We start from the raw sequence: 27,685 nt of genomic DNA, 5'->3' as shown, positions 1-27,685 counted from the left end.
TTGCAGTCAATTGTATGTCAACTCTTTTTTATATATTCCCTTATTTCTAACATTTTTGTTTACACATTTATGCTGGTTATCACCTTACCATCATCACCTTAGCCACATGGTCTGCAATTATCAGTGCAGCTTTGTGAATATGCCTGCGATTGTCTGATCTCGGAAGCTAAGCAGGCTCAGGCCTGGTCAGTACTTGGAGGGGAGACTGCCTGGGAATCTGTGAGGGGTGCTGGACAAAGTGGTGACTCTCTGTCTACCTTATGTTAGTCATGTTAAAGAATTTCATGTATGCTACTTCTAAATGTAGTATTCCATGACAAGAATGGAACCTTACCTTTCAACTTTAACAATTTATCCCTTGTACACTTGTACACTGCGTCTCAAAATGGTCTGTACTTCTGAGTCCAAGATAGTGGGCATGCCCATAGTGGTGCACAGCTGTCTTTGTAAAATTATGACAACAACATTCCCACATTAATACTAATCAGATAACCAGATGTCAGCATGACCTGACTTCACACCATCTCTTCAACTTCATGCTGACCAAGTTGTGTTCTCTGCTTCCAATTTCTCTCTCCTAAGCTGGTTACAATCTGGAAATGTATTGATCTGTAGTTTGGATGATTGTAATGACTGAATGTACACAGCCCTCCAGGGTAGAGATTTCCAAAATTCATCATCTTCTGCATGCCCATAGAGCCCACCCTGTATTCTGCGATTTTTGGTTTGAGACTCCTCGGCTAGAGTAAATATCCTTCCTGCATTCAGCCTTTTAAGCTTTAATGAGATCTCTTCTAATTTTTACATTCTATCAAATTTCTCCTCATGGCAGACTTACCATCCTTGTTACAAGCTTAATGAATACACAAAAGTGCTGGAGAAACTCGGGACTTCCCAACGTCCATAGGAAGCAAAGATACATAACCAACGTTTCGGGTCTGAGTTTTTTTCGCGGCACAAGCAAAAAGAAAGCAGGCTGAGTGAATCTTGTCTGCACTCTCCTTTAACAATTACATCCTTCCTTAGGCTGGAGAGCAACACTATACTTCAGTTTCAATCTCAGCAAAGTCCTTAAAAAAAAACTTCATTCCTCCTGTTTGGAAATCCTCTTGTAGTGAAGGTCAACATACCATTTCTAATCACTAATTGAACCTGCATGATGAGAAGTCACTTCATAAGAAGACAAAACAACACAGGAAAATAAACAAGAGGTAGCGGGGAGAAAAGTGCACAGGGGTGGAGACCTCGTGACCAGAGAGACATTGACACTAAATACAAAGAGAAGCTTCAACAGTCTGTCCTTCAAGAAGATGCAATGGGTATAATAATCAATATTAGTTATAACCCCTCACGAACTGAGCAACAAGATAATAATGCAGGAGATGTGTTGAGCCCCAAAATAGTGGGTAGTGAGGCTGAGGCTTGGTTTTACTCAGTGCATGGTGTTGCATAAAAGAAGTTGGTCCAGGTGTCCATGGTGCTGATGAGTAGTCAACCTAATGGAGTATTAAGTTGCCTAAGACATACAAACAAGTGAGTGGATGAGCCTTGTTCAAGACAATCTACCCAATAACAACACATTTGCAATGGAGCAGATTTAGATCAGAAAGGAAGGAATACTGAGAGATGTCGTCACCCTGTAATGAAGTTAGGAAATTGAACATACTTCAACGCTGTTGCAGATGACAAATGATAAGAGAATATATAATAGCTGATGGGAATTAACTGTTCCAAACCTCTGAATTAAATGAGTATTTTTTCCAATGAATGGAATAATAGATTTGACAATAATTTATTAATCTTTTATACAATTTTTAGTATAAATAATTTCCATTAAATTGAATCTTGTAAGCCGGTATAAAATTATAACTAATCCATGGCTTGGCTTCGCGAATGAAGATTTAGAAAGGATTGTAGACATGGGCATGTCCTTCGAGCCTGCACAATGAATTTTTTTCAGATGGAGTGCAGTGTGCACAGTACTAGCCCCATCCTTTACAACTCCACAGCCTTGCAAGCTGGGATGGTGACAGCCAGGTCCTTGGGTTGTAGGTGTCATGTTGGAGTGTCCTACTCCTAGATGGATGGCCTGATGAGGCTAACGAACCCCATCTACCCAGGTTTAAAATCGGAGTTTTTATTCTTCGAGGTTGGCTGCCTACGAAGGCTAACCAGTCCACCCTATCCATCCAGTTATACCGCTGGACACTCTCTGTCACACCATGATGTAGCAAACTAAGTGTAGGGGTGGGGAACTGACGAGAAGGTCATGTAGGAGAGGCCATTTGAAGTGACTTCCTGCCTGGCAAGTCAAACAGTGGCCACACGGTGATCACTACACCGATAAAGGAGAGAAACTTTCTGTGGGTGAGTGGGACATCAGGCCCAGACCTCACCTCTTATGGTGCAAGCATATAAAATCGAGTTTAAAAAGTAATTATGAAATTTATGTGTCCCTTATGTGCCATGTGAAGTACTTTTTCTTTAGAGTTACCTACCTTAAAAAATACAATTACTGAATAGGTGGTAGGTTTTGGGATGTGGGGTCATGGGCTGGAAGGGCTTGTTATGGCTAAAATTGAGTTTATATGTAAAAGGTAAGCTATTAAAGTATTCATTGTAATGAATAAGCTGGATGGTTTTGAAGATTTTAATTGTTGACATACAATATTCTTCCTGTAATTATTGAAATTCTGTGTGATTTCATTTCCTAATTGCAAGTGTGTAAATGGTTTTACTATGCAGTAATATTGTGCTTTTGGACAACTTGATTCACGATTTCAATTTTGGACTGTTTGTGGAATTAAAACCAGAAAAAAAAATTGACAGAACTCAGGCAGTCAAACAACATCTGTTGGGTGTGAAACAAAATGTGTCAAGTCATTGATCCTTGATTACATTTATTGTTTCATGTTAATGATCTTTTCAAGGTCTTCACCCTGAAACAGTAAGTTTTCTCTCTTCATACATGCCATCTAACTTGCTGCATATTTCCAGCACTTAAATGGTTTCTATTTTGGTTTTATTATAGATTCGCAGTGTTTGCAGAATTGTGCTTTCTTACCTTATATCAGAAATGCTTTTATGGCATTTCTCTGGCTTACCTTTTCACAAGCTGCACTGGCCCATTCCAAACTACAGGATATTATTTTCCACTCATTCTCTGTTGTCAATAAGCTTCCTGCAAAATATATTTCTGAGCAAACATTTTCAGAAAAGTACAATTATGGACTTTGAATTGCATTGAGATGAAATTCTGGTGATATTGTTCAAATGAAAAATAAGGTCTGCTTCAGACCACGAAGTTTGGTTGAAATGTATTGCTTCTCATAAATGTGACAGATGGACCATGCAAAGACCACAAGGCTGGGGGGAGGGTAGTGTGTTGACATGGATAGGGGCATGGCTAAGTAACAGTAAAGAGAAAGTTTGGAAAAATGACTAATTTCTAGATTTGAAATCAATGCTGGGGCCACACCAATTTATGATCCACATTGATGACTTGAATGAAAGACCTGAATCTAGTATAGACAATATTGCTGAAGGTACATAGATGGCAAGAAGGAAAGAGCCTACGAAGAAGGTATGTAGATAGATCAAGTGAGCGAGTAAGAAGTTGCCACACAAGGAGGGAGTGATGGGTGAGATTATTCACTGTGGGGGTGGGGGGGGGGGGACGGGGGACGGGTGGAAGAATGTGAGAAGAAAAAAAAATGCAAAATATTGCAGTATGAAGTGATCCGGGGTCCAGTACATGAAACATAAGAAATGGATTAGCATGAGTATACAGCAAATAATTGGGAAGGTTAATGGTTTTAATTGCACAGTTTAAAAATAGGAGTTTCAAATGCAGTCCTACTTGACACAGGTGAACCCATACATGACGTGTTAAATATAGCTTTGATATTCATTTTTTTTATTGAGGATGTGCCCTCCAGTACACAGTAGATTCACTTGGTTGAATCCAAGGATGAAGTAGTCGATGTTTAAAGTCTAAACTTATGCTCATTAGAGGATGGAAAAAATGAGAGACGAACTTATTGAAACTTAAAGATTGTGAGAGGGGTTGACAGGCAGGTTACTGAGAGGGTGTATCCCGTAATAAGTATCTTGAACTAGATTATGGCATCGTCCATTTCAAATGGAGATGAGGAGGGATTTCTTTGCTCACAGGTCATGACTCTTTGTAATTGTCTATCTCAGAAGCTGTCAGTAGAGAGTCATTGAACATATTTCAAGGCAGAGCCAGACAGACAGACTGTTAAACTACAAGGAAGTCAAGAGGTCTGAGAAGAGATTGGGAAAATGATGCTGAGACGAAGACCGCATCAACAATGATCTTAATGAATGATGGAGCAGGCTCAATTTGTAACTGGCTTCCTCCTGCCTAGTTCTTATGTTCTCAGACAGATTGCCACAATGTTCATCTGTTCAAATTAGATGCAAAAGTTTGTATTCAATCATTTTTACCATTTCATCTCTTCCCTCTACTCCTTCTCACACCAAAAATGCACATTGACTAATGTCTCCAGAAGGCTCATATCAGAATAAAGATTAGATATACATAGAACAGCTTGATGAGCAATAGAATGAACAGCTTGGGTCTTGAATGATGTAACCAGGTCAATGTTGTAAATGTATTGCTGAATTACACAAGTCATAGATACCTGGAAGTTGTATGCAATAGTTGGAGTCTCTTCTGCCATTTATTTCCATAGGCATTTAATATTTTTATAATAGTTTGTCAAAAGTTTCTATTTGATTGATTTCTAATGAAAGATGCAAAGTATTTTGTAAAGCACTGGGAATTAAAATGCCTCAGTTCACCAACAATTAAGCCAAATTTTAATTAAAATCCTCTTATGAAGTGGAGAAGTCTAAATTAGCTTTCTAAAATATATGTCCTCAATTGCTAAAAAATTCTGAAATGATTACTTTCTAAACTTAATGATATCTTGACTCATCAACATCTCCTACTGAATAATCAGGTTAAAATTGCCTCCCTGATGGTTAAGTAATTTGCTTAGTGCAATAACTTTAGTTAGTCTATGCTGGGTTTCGCAGATGTGAACCAGAATAGAACCAAAGTACTAAATCCTATCAAGATACCAAAGCTTTGTGTTGGGAAATGTTGTGGACAGCTAAATCTGTGAGCTCATTTAAGTTAAAGGTTCAAAATTTCCTTTTATTGTCACGTAATAATGCATTAAAAATTGAATGTACATGATAATCTTCAATTTTTGTCTGCCTTAAGGCAGGCAATTGCCATGAGCATTGACTGACACCCACAAAAATAGGAGAAAGATGGTCAAAAGAAAGACAATGTGTCCATGGATTCACCTCCACTGCTCCTGTTGCCTCTGTAGTTGCAGAGACTCCAGTTCAAACCATTAGCAACTGGAGCTCCAGATCTAAATCCCTATCTAATACGATCAGTCCCCGAGGCCCTTCAGGAACTCTTCTTACCTCTCAAATCCAGATTCCAATACTTGGTTTCCATGAACCAGTTGCCCACAGCCTCTATCGGTCTTTCAACCACAAATTGACAGTAGTCCACGTCCTGTGTGAGTCCTTCGGCTGCTGAACCCCTGGCTGGTTCACTGCCCTGGTCACCACCCTGCAGGGTCATCTCCTGTGTTTCATTTGCTCAATGGGGAGTGTTTTCCCCCCCTTTATTTTACCCTGTGGTGGTCTACTTCCCTGGAGACTGCAGCCTTCTTGGTATCCTGCCTATCACAGGAGCCACCATCTTGGGTACCGACCCCGTGGTTGCAGGATTTAAAAAAAAACACATCAATGCCTCCTTTAAAAGGCTGTTAAAGTCTACACTGAACCATTGGCATTAAGACCACATGATAAGGAACTATGCAGAACAGTGCTTTGTCTCCACTCCCTGTCTCCCAGGGTCGCACCAGCAGCAACGGTGCCATTACATCAGCTTTGGCAGTGACAACTTTTTTTTTCATGTCCATCACAGCACAGCAACAGGCCCTTGCGGGTCATGAGCCCTTGACCCCCCCCCCCCCCCCCCACCAAATACACCAATTAAACTACAATCCCCAAAGTGGGATAAAACTGGAGCATCCAGAAGAAACCCAAGCAGACACAGAGAGAACATAGAAACGCCTTACAGACTGCGCCGGTTTCGAGCCAAGGTCTCTGGAGCTGTAATGATGCTATGCTAACTGCTATGTTAACCGTGATGCCCATTGTAAGCTCATAAAGCTACTGTTTAATTGTTCCAACAACTGGAGCTCCATCCTGACCTCGAGCACTATACGATTATGTGGATTTTCACCCACATATTGACCACCGCCAGTGGGCTGATATCGCCTCAAACCGTGCATCTTGGCGCCTCACAGTTTGGCGGGCAGTAACCTCCTTTGAAGAAGACCGCAGAGCCCACCTCACTGACAAAAGGCAAAGGAGGAAAAACCCAACACCCAACCCCAACCAACCAATTTTCCCCTGCAACCGCTGCAACCGTGTCTGCCTATCCCGCATCGGACTTGTCAGCCACAAACGAGCCTGCAGCTGACGTGGACATTTACCCCCTCCATAAATCTTCGTCCACGAAGCCAAGCCAAAGATCAAACGCATGTGGATAGATATGTCATTTTGCCTCTGTGTGTGAGGGTGGGTGAGTGTTTTGAATTTGTGGGGGTCTAAGGGAAGAATGAAGGAAATGGGATTAGTGTCAATGGGGCTTGATGATCGGTATGGACTCGATAGGCCAAAGGATCTGTCTGACTCTATAGCAATCAAGCACAACCATCTATCCATAGTGAAGAAATAGCTATTTGCACAGGAGACTAGATTTTGCTTTAAACTTTATTTAATGATATAAATGTATTATCAATGAGGTGAAACAAATGCTTCTTTTTTTTCAGTACCCCATCCTAAACTTCTGTCCACATATCTTCTGCTCCCTGTTGCGCGCAAAACCGAAAGACGCGCCAATTACTTCCGAATGTCCAGTGCACTTCAAATTATCACACACCTCCAGTGCAGAAAGTGCAGCAACGTTCAACTCCACTGAATAGGGTTTGAATAAGTGAGTGAGCATAATATTTTAGGGTATCCTGAAAGAGTTTGAGAATTAAAATGCCATTTAAGGACATAGGAAAATCAAGAAACAAAAGCAAGTATAGTCTGTTTGTGACCCCTTGAGCCTGCTGGCACATTTATTATGATGACACCTCTATGCCTCAGTATTGCACAGTCAGATTATTTACATTTCTTTATTTGTCCAATCTTGCTGAGCAGCGTCCTCTCCAACTCAAAACTGCACAACCTTAATCCCTCAACATCCAAGCACTAAGTGGTGCAGAATTCCAATGTTTTAAAACCTTCTGACAAAATAAATACCACCTTGTCTTTTTTTTAAAGCAGTTTACACTTTGTTCTAGATCCTCCACATCACACATCATTTATATCCTAACTTAAATTTAAAATTTAAATTTGAAGCTACAGAAAGGAAAAATCTGGGGAATATTTGGGGAAAAGACAGCAAGTTAGACGCAAGCACAAGGTGAAAGAAATTGAGCAGATGTTCCAAGTTAATGAGATGGTTTTTTTAAGAATTGGGTCATTTTAAAAAAGAGGCAGTGATGGAGAGTGATGGAGAGAACCAGGGAGATGTTCACCCCATCACGATTAATTTCTTGGGAGTCACCATCTCAGAATATCTTTACTGGACCCAACACACTCATGGCATCGTGAAGAAAGCATGACAGCACCTCTACTTCCTCAGGAGTTTGCAGAGGTTTGGTATGACATTGGAAGCCTTGGCAAATCTTTATAGATGTGTGCTGGGAAGTGTGCTGACTGGCTGCATCAGGGTCTGGTAGGGGGACTCCAAAAGGTGCAAAAGGTGGAGGACATCATGGGCAAACCCCTCCCAACTATCGAGAGCATCTACAGGGAATGCTGCCATTGGAGAGCAGCAGCAATCAAGGATCCACACCACATAAGCACACACTCTGTTCTCACTGCTGCCATCAGGAAAGAGGTTCAGATGCCACAAGACTTGCACCACCAGGTTCAGGAAAAGCAGCTACCCCTCCACCATCAGGCTCCTCAATGACAAATTCAATCAGAGACTCATTTAAGGACTATTACTTTTGTAATTTATTGATTCCCCCCCCCCCCCCCCCAATCTGTATTGCACAGTCAGTTTGTTTAGATTTTATTTATTTGTTCACATGCATGCTTATCAAATCTTTCGCACTACTAAAATTCTGTCTTGCTCTCAGGAAAAGGAATCTTAGGATTGCACGAATTATCATGTATGTACTCTGAACCTGAATCTGAACTTTGAGAGTGGGGTCTTAGAAAAGATGGTTATTGAAGATTGCACTGAAAGCGTGTTAATGTCAGTTAATTTATCTGTTAAGTTCAGAGAAGAGAAGAGAAGAGAACAACACACTGCTGAAACTATCTGCAGATAGTGATCTGCAGATCACTGAACTCTGAAGTAGAGGAGATTGCTGGGAAACCCCCAAAATTGGTTACTATCTGAATAGAGAGAGAAACTGGTCAGGGGTTGAAAATTGAAAATCTGCAGTTCCTGGAAATCTGAAGCAAAAATAAATCCATAGCCATGCTGTATCTGGCTGAGCTCATTTTTCTCAGTAAATGGCTTTGAAACACAAATTCTCTCCTGTTGATTCACCAAATATAGTCATTGGGGAATGCAGGTCATCGGGTCAATCCTTAACATTGCTCAGTTAATCGATCTCAAGAACTCAACAACATTCTGGCTTTTATAGTTTATGAGCCAAATCAAAGTATTTGCTATTCAAAGAAAGAACTCTTTTAAAAATAGTGTATTCCACAACCTGAAGATGCCCTCCTGTAACAATCGGCTCAAATCCACCAGTACCTTTTGCCATGATCCAATAAGAATACAGTAAACGATCACTTGAAGCCCTTGTGGCGGTGTTAATAGATAGGGATGAACTCATTTTGAACAATATTCAGTGTACTGATGTTCAGGGCACCCACATACTCCGACAAATCTACACGTGCTTGAATAATGCTTGCTCAGCATAAATATCTCAGAGAGGAAGCAACTTATGATGTCATGCCACCAATACATTTTCTTAAATGCTGCAGGCATCTTGACAGTAATTCAGGTTATATTAGTCCCAAACCTTTCCATTTAAACTAACAACTGCAGCCCATTTGATGCTCTTGCTGGCGAAAGTGTGGACAATTCCTTCTAATGCAATATTTCTTTTGTTTTAGTCCATCTACCACCGTGACCTGCCATAATGGTGAATATCATTGCCATGGCAAAAATGGAGTTCCTTGTTCATTTGTTCTATCACTATTTTGATTCTATTCTTTACAGCTAAAAGCTTCCAATACTTTTCTCCTGTAACTACAATGGTTAAGTAAACATCTGGCCTACAGATAGTCATTTTTATCCCGGTACTTAACCTCCAAGGTAGGTATCATCAGAGCTGATGCATTTCGCATTGGGTCCTTTGTTAAAGGCTTAGCTGCCTTCCCGCGGTGCAATTGCTGTAGGTCCTGCCTCCTTTTGCAATGGGATGCTGGGTCCCTAAATAAAAGGTCGCACTGAACCAGCTTTTCTTGCTCTAGCACGACTTTAAACATGGGTTGTTGACGTGTCAATGTAGTGGGATATCTGTGTAAAAGGGGTAAATCTGTGCCAGGTCCTATACAGACAGCCCCTGACATTGTCCTTCATGTTAATATTCATTTTCTTTCTTGTCATAAATCAAAAATTGGGAAACGTGCATGCCTGGCACGGAATAATTTTATGAATCTAACAGCCCCATGAAAATTCTCAAATTCCATCACTAAATTGGATCCATGCAGGAAAGTTAATATAAAGAAAGGCTAACACAGCAATGGCAATTTCCCTGGAGATCTTACGCAAAAGAATAGCTGATAATAATGTGTTAGTGACATCTAGTGGAAGATAAATTATTGTTTGCCGTAATTCTGTCCAATTGAAGTACAATTTATTCATAATTTGGATGCATGACGGTGGTGATGGTAACAGTTTTATAACTGCATATGATGTAGCTCTGAAGCACCAGATTTCAGGACAACAGCTGATCAACAAGATCATGACCATGGGCTCACACCATCCCCTTGACATCATGTGGAGTGAATTACATGGTTTGAAGATTGTGATGATGGTGACCTCAGGGGAGGTTGAGATGGATCATCACCTTGCCACTGAAAAGGTTTCCACTTCTCTTCACTCGCAATCTCCTCCTCTTGTTTAGTTCCCCGCCACCAACAATGCGCCGTGACATTGTCTTACTTATCAATATGTTCTCTCATTATCTTCTTTATTTCACTCCTACATTTTCTATCTGCTGCAGAAAACACTTGACGTCTGACACAAGCTTCCTGTTTTGCTTCCACCTACCAACCTTTGAATTTCCTTCCTAAATGCCTCCGAAAAATATTCAATAGATTGTAGGATCATTGTTGATGTTGAGATGTAAATGAAAATATGAGCAAAAAAGGCTGGAGAGGGAGAAAGGGTAAATTAGTTTAAGGTATTTTATTATATAGTATTGCTGTAATCGAACCACTGTATCTGAATAGTTTGCTAATATTAATATTTTAAAATCTCTATAGGGCAGAGTATGGTCTAGGGCACACATGTCAAACTCTGGCCCGCGGGGCAAATTTGGCCCGCGATATAATTATATTTGGCCCGCAAGATCATATTAAATATATATTAGAGTTGGCCCGCTGGCCGCCGCGCAAGTATAGCGCATGCACAGTAGCAGGCACTACCAAAGTAGTTTTTAGCACTTCCACAGCAGGCACAGCAGTACACCGATATAGTTAATGAGAAAGTTAATTAGATATTCACAGCGGCGCCGATACAACGGGCCCGCCGCCTAGCTACAAGAACCCGCCGCCTAGCTCCAACGGACCCGCCGCCTAGCTACAATGGACCCGCCGCCTAGCTCCATGTGGCTGGACATGGTGGGTCACCTCTGCATCTCCTTGAGCTTCATCTGTGGGCAGGTGCTGCTGGGCATCGGACTTTCCGCTGGGGTGGAGGTCGCGGACGAGTTCCACCGCTCTCACGGTATTCCCGGTGAGGTGGCGAGACCAGCGGGGACTCCTTGGGTTGTTGGCGGCGGTTGCGGCAGGCGGAGGCGGGGGCGGAGGAGGGAGAGGGGGCGGGGGGGGGATGCCGCTCGGGTTTGCTGGCTGGGCTGGGGAGGGCTCACTGCAGACCTCCGCTCCCTGGCATGCTTCTCGGCAACGTGCGATCCTTGGCTTAAAGGCTAGAGAGAAATATTATTTATTGAATATTTTATTTCTTATTTGTTAATGCTTCTTATGGAAAGAGTTTAACCAAAACTATTATTAAACATTTATTTTAATAAGAAAAAGTTTAACATTACATATGTTGAGAGAAAACATGCAGATGTTGTTGAAAACTTTCAATAAATATTTAGTTCGGCCCTCGACTTAGTCCAAGTTTTTAATTTTGGCCCTCGGTGAATTTGAGTTTGACACCCCTGGTCTAGGGGATAGTGTTTTTGGAACCCATAGCAATCTATTTTAAGAGGAAGTATCTGCATTATCCTAGTGTGTGGTTTCCCACTGCATCAGACGTAAGTCAGTCACCACCATTTGATGAGCTAGGTCATGTACATATTGTTATGGATTGCTATGCACATGTGCACAGTCTGAATGCCCTTGAATGAACCAGACGTGCCATTGCATCCCTCTGCACTTTTCATGGACTATTTTGCACACTTGGTATTTAACTGGATTCAAATCGAGGAACCCACAAGGCCAGCACTTCACACAAACCATTCCTTCTTGCACTCTTGTCCATTAAACAACCTATTTACAAAACTGGGTTAGCCAACAAACTTTTAGTATGGCTACAAATATGTGTAGAAAACTTGTCAATCTATTCTGATCCGGCCCTTAACTGAATGCCCAGAATCCTCTCTAGTCCCATTGCACAACGTCCTGCGAGTGGGAAGGCCAGATTAAAAGAGGTCCGAATTTTATTAATGGGAAATGGCCATTTTGGTAATTTTTTTAAATCTGCTGTCTAAACGTAGTCATGTAAGCTTCTGATTGCCTGATTCATGTCACTATATAGTCAAACATGATCACCTTGGATGATCACTGAAACCTTTCACTTGCAAAAGCCTTTATGAGCACACAGCGGAACTCCACCTCAAGACCTCAATCAAATTCTCTCACAGTTCACACTTTTCCTGTCGATGATACTTCCTTTTTGGTTTCTTAAACTAGCTCTCTTTGAACTTTCTTCAAGATCTGAATATACTTTATGATATTAAATGTGGCCCCTCTTGGAATGTCTATGAAATTAGGATTATATTTAGAATTATTGAGTATCCCACCTCCATATCCTAACAGTTACATTTTATGCAGAGCATAAATGAGCTATAGTTTCCAAGTCATTTATCACATAGTTGATTTGAACATGTTTCCTTTATGGTGCAAAATTGCTTGGCATTGCTGTTACTCCAGAAGATCTTGCATATTTTATCAATATTAAATGAAATGTGTCAAAGACGCTGTCTCATTTCCCCATTCCATTGAGGTTTATCTGCATTTTATCTCTCTGACAATCAACCCTTTTCAAATGTCAAAACAGGTCCCAAAAAGCCCTCATAAAGACTGCAATGGAGCAACTCCACTAATGGACTGAAAAGGCAAGTTGAGGAAATCCTAATTAAAATATATTACAAAATGACAAGTTCTCTCATCCAATTATAACAACCATCCAAAAATGGCTGACAGTTACATATTGTTATTCTACTCTTTGTTAACCTGCTGGTGTTCTAACGCATTTGTTTCTGAGGTCTTTTATTCCCCCTATTGGTTTAAAATCGAGCCTCAAATTTGAATACAGAAATTGTCAGTGAATTCTATGGAGACATCATATCATTATCATGTCCAGGCAGCTTTCCCTCAGTCTTATGCTAAACAAGCCCTTGGTAGCAAGCATGGATATGATCAAGATGTGTATTTTTATATTTCAGGGAAATTAATTACCTGCAATAATAGCCCTGTGACATGTACATATCGATATCCTTGTAGTGGTAAATATGCAGCATTACTGAAGGGCAGATTTTCCTTATTTTTGCCAGCTGAAAATTTGGCATGCTTATGAAAATGGGGAGAACATGCACTCCAATGCAGACGGCCAGCTCTGCTCCCTCACTGAACGCTAGGTGGAATCCAACAATTGAACACAGGCTTGTTGAAGTTCCCCAGCATTTGTGATGGGGAACCTGCTTCTCATCCTGTGTCGATAGACCAGGTATCATGTTTTTAAACCCTTTCTTTTCAATAGAGCTGAAAGGAAGATTTAAAAAAAAAATTGCTCTAAAATTAATAAACAACCTGCCTGTATTTTTGACATTGACATTAATTGCTTCCACTCAAATGTTATGGATTCTGATATGGCTGGTGAGACTAACATAACATCTACTGAATACATTGTAAAATGGTATGCTATCTTTGCAAGAACTCCATGGTCCCCAGTGAGTAAACACAAGGGTTGCAGTGCCATCCCAGAAGTACCTCCTCTTTGAGGAATCAAATGTATCAATGAATATGAAATACTGTTTACGACTGGAGGCTCTGGAAAAAAATTTTCTGAACTTGTGTACATTGGTATACTTTTTCCACAATGAAGCTTGCAGTATGTTATAAGTCTGATAACCTGCATGTAAGCAATGCTGCTTTCCATTAAGAGCTGACTGAGTGTTATTAGGTGTTTGGTGAAGGAAATGTTGGCCTCTGAGAAGATGGTCATTCATTTATTATGTCAATGGAGTGGAAAGGTTTTGCCTAGGCAGGGTGGGTCGTAATTCTTTGATGCTCTGAGATTCCTTTCGCTGGTAGTCCATGCATCTAAACCATACATGAAAATTGGAACATTACTTCCTCATAGATCATAAAGTTTATGTGAGATTTTGAGGTCTTAAATGTTTGAACACTCTTTTCTTCAGCTTGTCTAAAAATATCGTAAAGAATGGTACATTTTAACATTGATGTCTGCCTTCCTTGAGAACTATATCCCAAGATATGCAAAGAGGTCCACATTTTAATTGTAGACATTTATTCTTGGGGTATATTGTGTGCAGTGGGGACCATTGATAGAGGAATTTCATTTTGTGGAGCTTTAATTGAATATGCATTTTTTCATACTTCAGTAAATATTTTAATGATAACTTGAAATAAGACCTCTAAATACACATGCATTTAGAGGTAATATTTCAAGTGGCTCAGTGATTGAGGTTCCAAGCAATCTTGTGGCTAAATTAGTGGTGACAGAGGTTTAATAGTTTCCTCATAGTCTCAAGATTCGGGGGAGTAGATTTAGGACAGAGATGAGGAAAAATAGTTTTTCCCAGAGAGTAGTGAATGTTTGGAATTCTCTAACCAGGGAAATGGTTGAGGCCGCTTCATTAAACATATTTAAAATTTGGTTAGATAAATTTTTACATGATAGAGGAATTAGGGGATATGGGGAGAAGGCAGGTAGGTGGAGTCGGGTCATAAATTAGATCAGCCATGATCATATTGAATGGCGGAGCAAGCTCGATGGGCCATTTTTGGCCTACTCCTCTTCCTACTTCCTATGTTCCTATGTTCCTATAGGTGACCATCATTCTGGCAAAAAACACGATGGATATCATACTAACCTATATTTCAGCTATTTAAAGCAATAATATGTGAAATTAAATAAAACAATCTAAAATGGCTGTCCAAAATGTGACGTTATCATTGCAAATTGTTGTCATGTTGATTGCATTGACAATTAAATTAATTGGTATTTATTTTTACATTAGTTATGAACTTGTTAGAAATCTATGTAATTAGTAAAGCTTCTGTACATTGCTAATTATGGCTAATAACTCTGACATTAAAAATGAATTATTTGAGGTGTTGTGTTTCTTAATATCAGGCTCCAGTGGTTAGAGATTTTAAAACAACTTCTGCTTTCCTTTGCTTTTTTGCCTATTTTATCACTCTCACTTGGAATCCAATCTCTCTTTCCCTCTCTGTATTTCTTTTTGTATAACTGTTAAAACATAGAACTTACCTATCGCAATTTATATTTCCTTCCTGATCCTTGAATTGCTGCCCTTACTGTTCTTCATTGAGAATGAATCGGTGATGAATTAGGGGATATGGGGAGAAAGCAGGTAGGTGGAGTTAGGTCATAAATTAGATCAGCCATGATCGTATTGAATGGCGGAGCAGGCTCGATGGGCCATTTTTGGCCTACTCCTGTTCCTACTTCCTATGTTCCTATACACAATTGATCATCAAATCACTGTATGTCTCAGGTTTTCCTCACTAGAACATTTTTCCATTGCACTTTTGCATGATGTGAAATATCATAGAACATTAAAAAAATCTGTCTAACTCTAAGGGGCCTGAGAGCTCAGTCAGTAGAGCATCAGACTGAGGGTCAAGGATTCAAGTCCCTGTTTGGGTGTCTGCTTTTCAAGGGGCACCTCGATTAGCGTAGCAGTTAGTGCAGTACCAGTATCCCAGATTCAAATCTGGCAATGTCTGTTAGGAGTTTGTACATTCTCTCTGTGTCTGCGTGCTCCAGTTTTCCACCACAGTTCAAAACGTACTAAAGTTGTAGGTCAATTGGGTCCAATTGGACAGCACGGGCTCATGGGCTGAAAGGCCCTATTACCGTGCTGTGTGTTTACATTTAAAATTGAAACTTAAAGGCAAACATGAATAGCTTCAATATTAGAGGAAATCCATCCTTTCCTTCTGTTTTGTCCATCACGGTTGCATGTATACAATTGAACACAGGCTTGTTGAAGTTCCCCAGCATTTGTGATGGGGAACCTGCTTCTCATCCTGTGTCGTTAGACCAGGTATCATGTTTTTATGCATCGGTCGGAGGAGAGTGAGTGCAAGGATCATCCCTGTGGCTTCATGGTGTGCTAAAAGAAACCAGTGAATGTATTTTTTATTTGCTTGTAGCTGGGCTAAATTAGTGTCGTTACATTCCTTTACACCAACGATCTTGGCTAAATTCTTTTTCATTATTTTTCCTTGGCTTAATATGTAAGTTTGACACTTTTTAGCTTTGTGGTATTTCTCTCTTATATAGAAATATTTTAATTAAACACCATTAATCTGACACGTATCTCATTCCTGATCTACCCTGAAATTAAATAAATTGGGAACATCATTGTTTCAAGTTTCTATTACATCTCGAATAGCCTGTAACATAGAACAATCCATATTTTGGACAAATCAGTGTAATTCTTGTTGTTTGAAAATGAGTAGAATATTATCCTTTCAAATTACTGATTAACAATTTATGTTGCTTTTATGTTTTAAATACATGAATCATGACAAACTTAAACACAAAAAAATTACAATGATCGACTAAATTGGCAAAGTGTTTATTCACACACCCCATATCTTTCCTTTTGTAATTACAAAAATCTATGATTATGAATCATTCGCTAGGATGAAAGTAAGATAACATAACATTGCTTCATTTGCAACAGGTTGTTTCTGTTTCCATTCCAAACATTTTAGACCTCCCCCAGTTTGTTATAAATTGAACAATTCACTAAAAATTAGTTTAGCCGTCTCATCGTAGAGTTTTGCAAGCATTGTTTCAAACAGTAGGAAGATCAGGAAACTCCCAAGCAGACAACTGTAGGAATAGTACAGGAGTGGCTAAACCGTGGCTTGTGGGAAGGGGAGCAGTCGGCAGCAGGAAGGGTGGCTGTCAGCAGGTCGCCAGCTGACTGTCAACAGTCTGCCCCTGCTAGGCACCTGAAAGCTGGTAGCCGCTTTGCCTTGCTGCTTTCAGGTAGCTCGGGGGAACGTTTGGTGTGTAGACTTGATTAGAAAAAAATCTTTTTCAAAATTGCTCCCTTTGAAACAGGGCTTCTTCACTATCTGCAGGGTATCAGCACTTTGCAAATAGATGATTTGCAAGATAAGGATTGGAAAATACTTTCCCCAACAAAACTGTACCAAGGGTGGGCAACCTCCTGTAGTCCTGCGTCTGCTGCACCAGCCCTGATGTCCCATGTCAGGGGGGCTGTCAGGCAGCGGGGAGTTGGGTCGCCAGCTGATTGTCATCAGCCTACCCCCTGCTAGGCACCTGAAAGAGGCTAGCCTCTTTCAGGCAGCTGCTTTCAGGTGCCTGGGGGAGTGCTCAGAAGCGGAGACCCAACGTGGGTTGAGTAAGTACACCCCGGGGACAGATTCTCCGCTTTCAGGTGGCCTCCTGACAGCCACATTTGGGTATTTTAGGAGGCTTTACATTCAGGTATTACATTATAGTGTTAGTGGGTGTGGCTTGCGATTGCGTGATTGCTACGGCTCTCAAACATCTGAAGATTATGGAATGCAGCTCTTATGTTAAGCAAGTTTGGCCACTCCAGAATAGTGCATGCCTTTCTGCCACATGCCTCAATAAAGCATCACTGATTCATTCAGTGGAAAGAAAGAGGCTATCTGATGCACGATTCCTATGCCAGCCCTATGTTAGTGTTAGTGCTATTAGTTTAGACCCTCTTACTACTCATTGCCTAATACCTTTAAAATGTGTTTTTAAAATTTAGACATACAGCAATAGTAATAGGGCCATTTCAGCTAATGAGCCCATGCTTGCCCAATTAGCACTCAATCAACATACAACTCCCAGTATGTTTTGAACGGTGGAAGGAAACTAGAGCTCCAGGGGAAAACACATGCAGAGGAATGGCGGGGAAGAACGTATAAATTCCTTACAGACAGTGCGGGATTTGAACCCAAGTCCCAGTTGCTGGCGCTGTGACAGCTTTGCACTAACCACTCCGCCAACCATGTCACCACGAGGATTGAATGGTGAAGTATTTTAGAGGAATAACCAAACTGCTGCCATCTTTCACTCTACTTCTCCAATGGGGCTACTAATTACACATTGTAAAATCCATTGCAGAAAGACTAGCGTTAAAATTTCTGACGGAAATAGGGTGTCTTGACCATGTTTCCTCCATCCCTTTTGACAGCTCAAAGAAGATCACAGCAACTAGCTATACCATTTTCTTCCTATTATACCTTTGTTTTTTGTTACATCATGTCTATGTCCTTTGTTACCAACTTCCACTGCCACTGGAATCCTTTTCTCTTTATTTAAGTTATCAAAATCTTTCATTATTCTTGGGTCTGTTATTACATTTCTTTTCACCTGCCTCTGAATTAAGGAGAGACCAATTGTCCCAATTTCCCCTCATAAATGTAGTCTCAGACTAGTCTGAGAGACATATAGTGATCATATGTGGTATTGTCGTATGCAAATATATAGTTAGTGACATGTAATACTTGGTTGTTCATCCCCAAATAGGGTGAGCCCTGAATCTCCCAAAATCTCTCGGGGCTTAATTATTGAAGACTCACCATCTCAACAATAGTTATACACATCCTAATATTCCACAGAGATGTTCCTAGGATATGTTCCCAACATATAACTGATAGCATAAAAAGTTGCTGAAGTTGGACCATATTACCTCAAGGATGTTTCAAAATGTAAACTGTGCACCAAAGATTAGATTTCACCAAAGATTAGTGCTCCAAGCACTTTGAAGAATCAAACTTAATGTTTTATAAGAAATATATTCATAATTCATAAATTCCCCAGTAAGTTGTGGCAGAACACATTCCATTAAACCCTATGGTCAAGCATATGAAAATGCTGTTTTACATTAAAATTGTCATAATATGTTACAATGCCTTATCATTGACACTGAAACATCAGTGCATATCTATCCATCACTATTGAAGCTAAAAAGCTAAAAAACAAGCATCTGCCAAATTGCACATAATGCAAAATATGGCTGTAAATGGCACAGTGATTTACCTCTACTTTAATCTGTCTGCCTGTCCCGCATCGGACTTGTCAGCCACAATCAAGCCTGCAGCTGACGTGGACTTTTACCCCCTCCATAAATCTTTGTCCGCGAAGCCAAGCCAAAGAAAGAATCTAATAGACACGTAAGTTTGACTAATCTGACGTGGACATTATCCCTCCATAAATATTTGTCCGTGAAGCCAAGCCAAAGAAAGAAGAATCTAATAGTGCCAGTAATTTCATTTTATATTTTTTGTAAATTGAATTGCTTTTAAAGATTGTGATTCAAAGGTTTGAATTGATGCACACAAAAGATTCCAGTTCACTCCTTTGGGTTTTGATCTCTCAACCACTTAACCAAGTGGCACCTTTCATCCAGCATCAATAAAAGGGTCATTAGAACTTGAAGTCCATCATGTAATTGTCAATTATTAAAAAGAATACGCAATGTATGGTAGATGACAGACAAATCTGAATGCACGAACTTTCTTGCTAATGACGTATTAGAAACTGCTCAATTCTTTAGCTATTTGGAAGTCCAGCATTTTCTTCAATCACAAGTTTCTAATTTTCCAAGAGAGTATGAATCAAATTTTGAGGATGAGATTTTTTTTTTTTAGCTTAATGCCTTCTTGGAAAGAATTAATATCTATTATTTATGAAAAAATTATGTTTAAATCAGATGTTGTTAGTTAAAATCAAAAATGCTTGGGAACAGGATTTGAATTTGACTATATCAGGTGTGGATTGGGACACAATTTTTAAGTTGGTTAATAGCTCTTCATTATGTGCTTGACATTGTCTATTACAATTCAACATAGAGCACATATGTCGAAAGCTAAATTGTTTCGCTTGTATTCTGATATGACTCCCTGGTGTCACAGGTGTGAGAGCAGAGAAGTGTCATTAATTCATATGTTTTGGACATGTCCTCGACTACATAAATACTGGAGGGACACTTTCCACACTTTATCAAAAAGTTTTCAATATAGGTGGCCCTCTTCAGTACAATGGGAGGGAATAATTCTTCTTTAGTTCTGGTTCAGAGTCGCGTTATTTCTTTTGCCTCTCTTTTGGTGAGGCGTGTGGTTTTACTGAAATGGAAGGATGCTGCCCCACTTTCTCATGATCAGTGGTTGCATGACATCATGTCCTGTTTGGACACGGAAAAGATTTGTTATTCAGTTACTAATTCAGATATGAGATTCCAGAAGTTATGGGGTCATTTATGACTCACTATCTTATTTTATAATTTTACTCCAATATAATTAAATTGTTTGATTTGCATCTTTTCCAAGTTCTTTATATATTTTTTTTCACTTCTGTTCGTCTTTTAATACCAGTCCTGTAGAGCAGCTGGCAGCACAGTTAGGTCAGGGGTTTGAGTTTCACTCCTTTACTATTTTCTTCTTTTCTTTCTATTTTTGCATTATTAGATTCTGTTTTCCAATAAAGGTATATACTACTTAGAAGATGAATTATGGATATGATTTACAATTTATGTATGTTAGTGATATATGGAATGTCTTATTCAGTTTGTGTAACTGTCCATATCATCTTATTGAATAGTACCTTTTTTGTTTGCATAAGTTCTTCATTAAATCAATAAAATATTTTTTGAAAAGAAGACTAAAAAAATACTTATTCTCAGAGCAAGTTATCCCAAAACAGACACTTTATTCTAAGCTCTTCACAGGTAAACAGTGGAAAAGATTCAAGGATGCTCTCAAAGCTTCATGGAAAAGAATGTCGCATCCACACCAACTTGTGGGAATGTCCAGTCCATGTCTGCTTAAAATGAACCTTAAGCATTTGGGACAAATGTGAAAACCATGAGTCTATGCACCAGTATAAAATGGCAAAAGAATGACCCAGCTTTGCAATCTATATTACTGTCCACCCGTTCATCTATCTGAAGTCCCATCTGTATCAGATGCTTCAGGTCCTTATTGACTACGTCAGCTAGCTCTGAACCCACCCAACTGTAGTGGAATCGAGACATTTTCAAAGCCATGGGGTTGTCAAAGAAGTAAATTTAACTATCGGCCTGTGATGCTGTAATGGAGGATTTAGACCATGCTTTGGCTTATGCAAAGCTGAGTATCAGTAACCTACTTTGAGAATAATGTAAGAATCAAGAGACATAAGCTAAATTCCACCACGGGGCCCAGAGTTGCAGTTATCTGACAAAAAGACATCTGGTACCAAGAACGTTTAATCTTCCTGCCTGTTAGCCATTTGCCGTTTGAGATTGATGGGACTGTTGGTCGCAGACTGTTAGGCGAGGCCTTGAAGCTAAGTCAACCATTGTATTCAAAGAGATAAGCTAGAAAGTTGTGGTATTTGATAGAAGCCAAGGCGTGCTCGGTTATTTTTTTTTTGCGTAGGAAATAGGTGCTTGAGTAAGCAGGTTTTGGGTAATATAAGCCGTGGTCCCGCTGCTGAAGTTCCAGACTCTCTGAGGGGTGGCAGCGTCTCTCAGCAAGAAGAAGAACTTCTAAAGTCCAACCAACGTCCCGGTCGGGGGAGGTGGAGAAGCTGCTACCGGCGCCCCGACAACCTACTACAAGTGTGCGGTCGTTGCCACGCTTCGGCAGTTGGGACCAGTCCAGGCGTTGATAAGTATAATTGGGAAGGGCTTGCATATTGTTGTTTGAAATCAGCTTCAGATTTAGTAATAAAGATTTGTATAAACTGAAGTGCTCTCGGCGTGTGTCTCTGTTTTCTTTCGGTAGCTCAAACTCTGCGACCAATCAAAAACGAACAAAGTGAGAGGTGCAAGTTTACCCTGGACAGATGCAAAGCTCAAAAGTGCTGAAGAAACTCAGCAGGTCGCTCAGCATCTCCAGGGAGTAAAGGTTAACCAGCATTTCCAGTCTGAGCATTTCACCAAGGAATCAGCCCTATGATGATGTGCTCAAAGCTCTGATTTGATGAAAACAATTTACTAAAATTAATGGCTGCAACTGTAGAACAAAATCTGTAGCATGATTGACAGACATTATTCAGAAAAAAGCATCCATCTTATCACATTAACGAAGTGGCCCGTGGGTATGGGCAAAATCAATGATAAAATGGGGCTCTGAATTTTACAACCCTCTAAATGGGCATGAGTATCCCAGTGAATGATTAAGCTGATTTCATTGCTCCAGTGTGCCAAATTTATGCATCTATTTTAATTGTGCGATTGGTGCACTAACCACTATATTAATTCTCTGAACAGAGACGGCCATCAAATAAAGTCAGTCCGTAATATCTAAAATCCACCTGACTTGTTAAAGAGAGGTGCGCTTCGGCTGCAGCAGATCTGGCAGGTGTTTAGTACTTGTCTGATCTGTGAGACATTGATGAATGGCATTGAGAGAATGTAAAATGTAAGATATAGGAGCAGAAGCAACCTGTTCGGCCTCTCATGCCTGCTCTGCAATTCAGTAAGATTATGGTTGATTTATTTTATACATCAGTTACTTCCCTGTGCAAACTCCATATTTCTTGATTCTCTTCCTATCTAATAGTATATTGATCACTGGCTTTAATGTATTCAGAGACTGTGGCTCCACAACCCTCTTGAGTAGGGAATTCCGAAGATTCACTACTCTCTGCGTGAAGAATTTTTCTCATCAGTGTCCTGAATAGCAGACAACCTATTTTGAGACTGCAATCCTTAGCTCTTAAAACCTTAGGGAGGAGATCCATAATCCCTACCAGTTCCTTGAAGAAATTTTGCATATTTCAATGGTCCATTTTTCATTCTTGTAAAATTAAGAGAATATAGACCTGTGATGCTGAATATCTCATCATGTGACAACTGCCCCCCCCCCCCCCCCACCCTTCCCAGGATGCTGGAGTTTTGCTGCATTCCCTTTTTCACAAGCTTACCCTTCCTGAGGTAGATAGAGTGGACAATATTCCTCAGAGGCTAAATGATCTTAATGGGATATTTCACATCCTTCATGTTAATTGGCTTAAACAAAAAGCTGGTATCTTGATTAGGATATATTTTCGGTAACATAAACTAGTAATGTGTATCCTGGTTTCCACAATGAATAATGAGCCTATTTTAGTTTGTAGTCCAACGATGCAGAATGCAGCCCACAAATTTCCAGTGGGCAGGAAATTCTTTTGGGAGAGGGAAGTTATCAATTTAAATATTTGTGTTGCTCATTAATGTCAACCTTAACTGCAAGCTGTGAATTTAACTATTAGTGTTTGGGATCCCCAAGCTCGATAATGAAGGCAGACTGGCATAGGATGAGAGCTGAAGATTGAAAATCAAATCTTCTTTTTCAATCTTTTTTATTGGATTTTACAGAAATAGTACTTAAATAAAAGCCATTAATCAAAGGTAATATATAAAAAGGAATATACAGTGCTACAAACTAATAAACCCTTATTAGTACAAATAAAGAACAGCAATGGAAAATTCACCAGTGGTAAATTCAAAATAATACTTTTTATTAAACTAATAATAACATAACACTCCAAATTTAACCCCACTATGCACGAATGTAAATGTGTTTGTGTATTAAAATCCAAAACCGTTACAGTTTAAGTTTGATTTCAAAGTCCAGTTTAAAACATGTTGTTGAACCTTAGGATCCTTTCAAATCACAGTACAGAAGTGATTATGAAACATTTTTAAACATTATATTTTCAGATTTCTTTCAACTCCCAATTCTCTTGATGAGCTATCTTTCATTGAGATATTCTTCAAACAGGAGTGACCAATTTCTGGGCACAAATCAGAAGTGGCCTTACTTTTTTAAAAGCCACTTATGTTGTATCTCCTGTGAATGGGATAATACAAGTCGAGTCTTTCCAGGAGGTCAAGTTTCCGTATTGAGTTTTCTTCCTCAATGAGGCTACACTCTTTATTTTCAAAAGAGCAGTTGGAAAGTGGCCTTACTTATTTTAAAGCCACTTATATTCCCCTTTTTTCAGGAATATCATAATCAGCTTTTTCCCCTCTGCAGGAAATATTGCTGCTGGCCAGTTCTGCATCTTAACAGAACAGCAGGTTTTCTTCATGAGCTCTTTGTCTTGTTACAAGCCTAGAGGACCCCAAAACCCAGCAGCAATAGATATTCACCAAGACAAATGGTTACCTTTAAACATGAAAATAGCCTCAAACTTTAACTTATCACTATTAACTTACTTAACCTAACTTAACCCCCTTCTAATTAAAAGCACACGTGTTTGTAATGTGTGTGTAAGTTCAGAAAAGTTCTTGGATTCACAGTCCAATCTCGCTTCTCATTCCTTCAAGTTCACTGGTTGCAAGCAATTTTTAAACGGTCCACAGAATTTAACCTTTATAAAGTTCACCAGGCTTTGGGGCTTGAGAGATAAATGGTTACTGCTCAGGAAGGTTCTTGTCGGATTTCAGAGAAAGATTCGTTGTACGCGGGAGCAGAATTAGTCCATTTGGCCCATCAAGCCTTCTCCACCATTCAAATTTTGACTGTTCTTCCTTTCATCCCCATTGTCCTTCCTTCTAACCTAACTTTCGATGGCCTTTCATAGTCAATGCCTACTTTAAATATATCCAATGACTTGGCCTCCACAGCTATCTGTGGTACGAGTTCTACACATTCACCACCCTCTGGCTGAGGAAAGCATCTCTGTTTAATTCTGAGGTCCTAAACTTGTCCACTACTAGAAATATCACCACTGTCCAGTTGCATGTCTTGTAAGATAGGTGAAAGGCCTCTAGAACATTAAATCCTTCACGGCAAGAGGGTTTAAACTTGTTGATATGCACATAATCACTTTCTGTTCACCATTGATATTCAGTTCAGTTGCTGAATTCAATGTGGCTGGGAGAGATGGAATTCTGAGATCAGGTTAGCTGTGAAAACCATTTTTTTTCTGTTTATCCCAGCTAAGATTTCTGATACTTCTGAATTTCACAGGACAACCTCCTTAACAGATATTGAGGGTGAAGGCTGGAAAGCCAACTTTGAATTTCTAGTATGCTACTGGAAGGGAAGTAAGTAGAGAGACTAATGAGGAAATATAGTGGAATAATCACAAGATAGTGTGTCAGAGTACAATGTTGCTATACTGATATGTCTTCGTCCATTGTATAGCCCCTACCAGTTACTGTATTTATGAGGCTGGGCCACCCACTAATGACTCATCCCTTAAGTCTCTTCCAATTTGCCCTGGCCATAAAGGTCACGTTACCTCCCCCTTTCCAGCAGTCCTGTGCCTGGATCCGGGCCAGCCAAAGTCTTGTGTGCATTAAAACCTATTTTTCCTGCAGCCTATGGCTCTGTGGTTATTGACAGAGCCTATCAGTTGCCTAACAAACGCAAAATAAAATTTTGGACTGGGTACCACCATTTGCTCCTGTCTTCGGCACCCACCTCCTGTCGATGCCATCATATTGTCTGCTGCAGACCTCACCCTCCATTGATAATAATCCTGAACCCAACCATATCAACTCTTAGCATATCACTGAGTCTGCAGATAACTTTATCATGTTCAGTCTCCATTTCTCTTACACGCAGGACAGGCAATATCAGAACCGATCAAGCCAAGTTCTCCTAAGCCCCCCCCTTTAAAAACAAAACTAGATGGAAGTTGAGTCATCTTAACCCGACTGGTCAGGAAATAAACAACTTAAGAAGTTTACAGAAATGCAAAGTTTAAACCCAAACTCTGTATTGCTCTGAGCACATTCCATAGGTTGAAACTGATTCCCTTAAGGTTGATCCTGAATTCATTAATAATGCACTGTTGATAAAATACAGAACAAGGCCTTAACGTGTTCTCACTTTACCATCACACCATTGCAGTAGTTCACAAAGCCTCCAAACCCACAGATCTTTTTATCTCAAGCAATAATAACATGTGCTGATGGCAGTAAAATTACTTCTGGATGTTGTTTTAAAGGTTCTGTCATTTAAGAGAAAGTTGGATGTGTACCTGGAGGTGAGGGGGTTGGAGGGTTATTGGCGGTGAGCGGGAGGTTTGATCTAGTGGAGTTGTTCTAGTGAACCGTTGCGGACTCGAAAGGCTGACATGGCCTGTTTCCGCCCCGTAAATGGTTATATGGTTGTCTCCATCTTTGGTGGTCCTTTTGAGTTGCATTCTTCTTATCATTGCTCTGTTCACAGATTTCCTCACAGGTGTAACATTTTGCTATGTAAAGAATCTGGGAGTAATTATTTCAAAGAAGGAATTGGAGTCAATGGACATCCCAGATAGAGTAGCAGTTAGTGCAACTCTATTACAGCACTAGTGATTCGGATTTGAATCTGGCACTGACCGCAAAGAGTTTGTACTTTCTTCCCGTGATGTGTGTGTTTCCCTGGTGCCTTGGTTTCAAAAACATACAGGTTAATTGGGTGGCACAGGTTTTGATGACTGGTATTGACTCCGATGGTGTTGTATCATTAAATTAACATTAAAAATTAAATATTTTCTGCCTGAATGCAAGGAGAAAATAAATTTAATGGCACAGTTACTTTTTCAATCTTTCTTCCGTTTACTGCTTTTCTCCTTCATAACATTTACTTTCATCTGGCTGTGATTTACTTTCACTTGCCTCTTTCCTTCTGCTTAGGCAGACTTTGGGCATTACCACTTTGGTTTTATGTGCTTTGAGATGGTTAGTGAGGCCAATATGAGAACTGCAAACTCTTCCGCCAATGGTGGGACGGGGTGTGCTTTATTGCACATCTTCAAAGAAGCTTTGAAAAATAAAATCGCAACGCTGCGGCAGATGTGGAACCGTGGAGAGTGGGATGAGAAGACACAGTACTTCCCCACAGGGTTCCACCGCCCAGTCCGACTGCCATCGGCTTTGTAGGCTTTAAGTGCCCTGTAAAATGGAGCTGATTGTGACCTGTTTTAAAATCCTGCACCATGGGGTCTGATTGGCAGCGGCCATGAAGGGTTGCAGACTCGAGGATGCAGAGGACTTGCACAGGATACTAGAAAACAGGGAGGCCATCCCCTGCTTAAGAAGGAGAAAAAGTCAGTCCTCACTGTAATTAAATAAACAGCAGAACCAATTAAGGGTACAGCAATTCACTTTATTCAACCTTGATAATGCTAGTGGGAGAAGGGGTACAAAGAAAGAGTTCAGTAACTCATTCTCTATACTCATGTCTTTGTCTGCCTTATGGGAGGCTAAAGGACATTTTGAATAATATCAGATTTTTTGTTTTATTATATTGACAATAAAATAACCTTGAATCTTCTTTCTTTTGTCTGTCTGGCAATCTCTTCCCCTAACAAGTTCCTTTTTCAGGAGTCTGGTGGGAGGAAAAGGGTGTTTTCAAATCAAAACTGCAGAACTGGCACAAAAACTGACTGACAGGACAGCACTGATCCCTGCCCTTTAATATGTGACCCGGTCTAGTTATAGCATGTCTTTGTTTTTAACCATTAACTCACCAGGGTAAGGAATAACTTCTTATTTTTCACTATTAATGGACCATGCAATTTTCTGTTAATGATGGAGAAATTATGACCCAGTGATCAAAGATGTCAAAATTTTTTGAAAAAGTTGGCGTAGCGGTTCGTGCAACGCCTTAGAGCATCACTGATCGGGACCAGTCCTGGGTTCGAATCCCGTGCTGTCTGTAAGCTGTTTGCACTTTCTCCCTGTGTCAATGTAGGTTTTCTCTGGGGTCTCCGGTTTCCTTCCACCCTTCAAAGACGTATGGGGCTGTAGGTTAATGGGGTGCCATTTGGACAGCACGGACTCGAAGGGCTGAATTGGCCTGTTACAGTGCTGTATGTCTAATTTAAAAAGCTGATGTGCATTAAAATTTATCATTG

This window comes from Narcine bancroftii, chromosome 3 (genome assembly GCF_036971445.1).
Source record: "Narcine bancroftii isolate sNarBan1 chromosome 3, sNarBan1.hap1, whole genome shotgun sequence".
Lineage (NCBI taxonomy): Eukaryota > Metazoa > Chordata > Chondrichthyes > Torpediniformes > Narcinidae > Narcine > Narcine bancroftii.
This window is presented reverse-complemented; position numbering follows the sequence as displayed.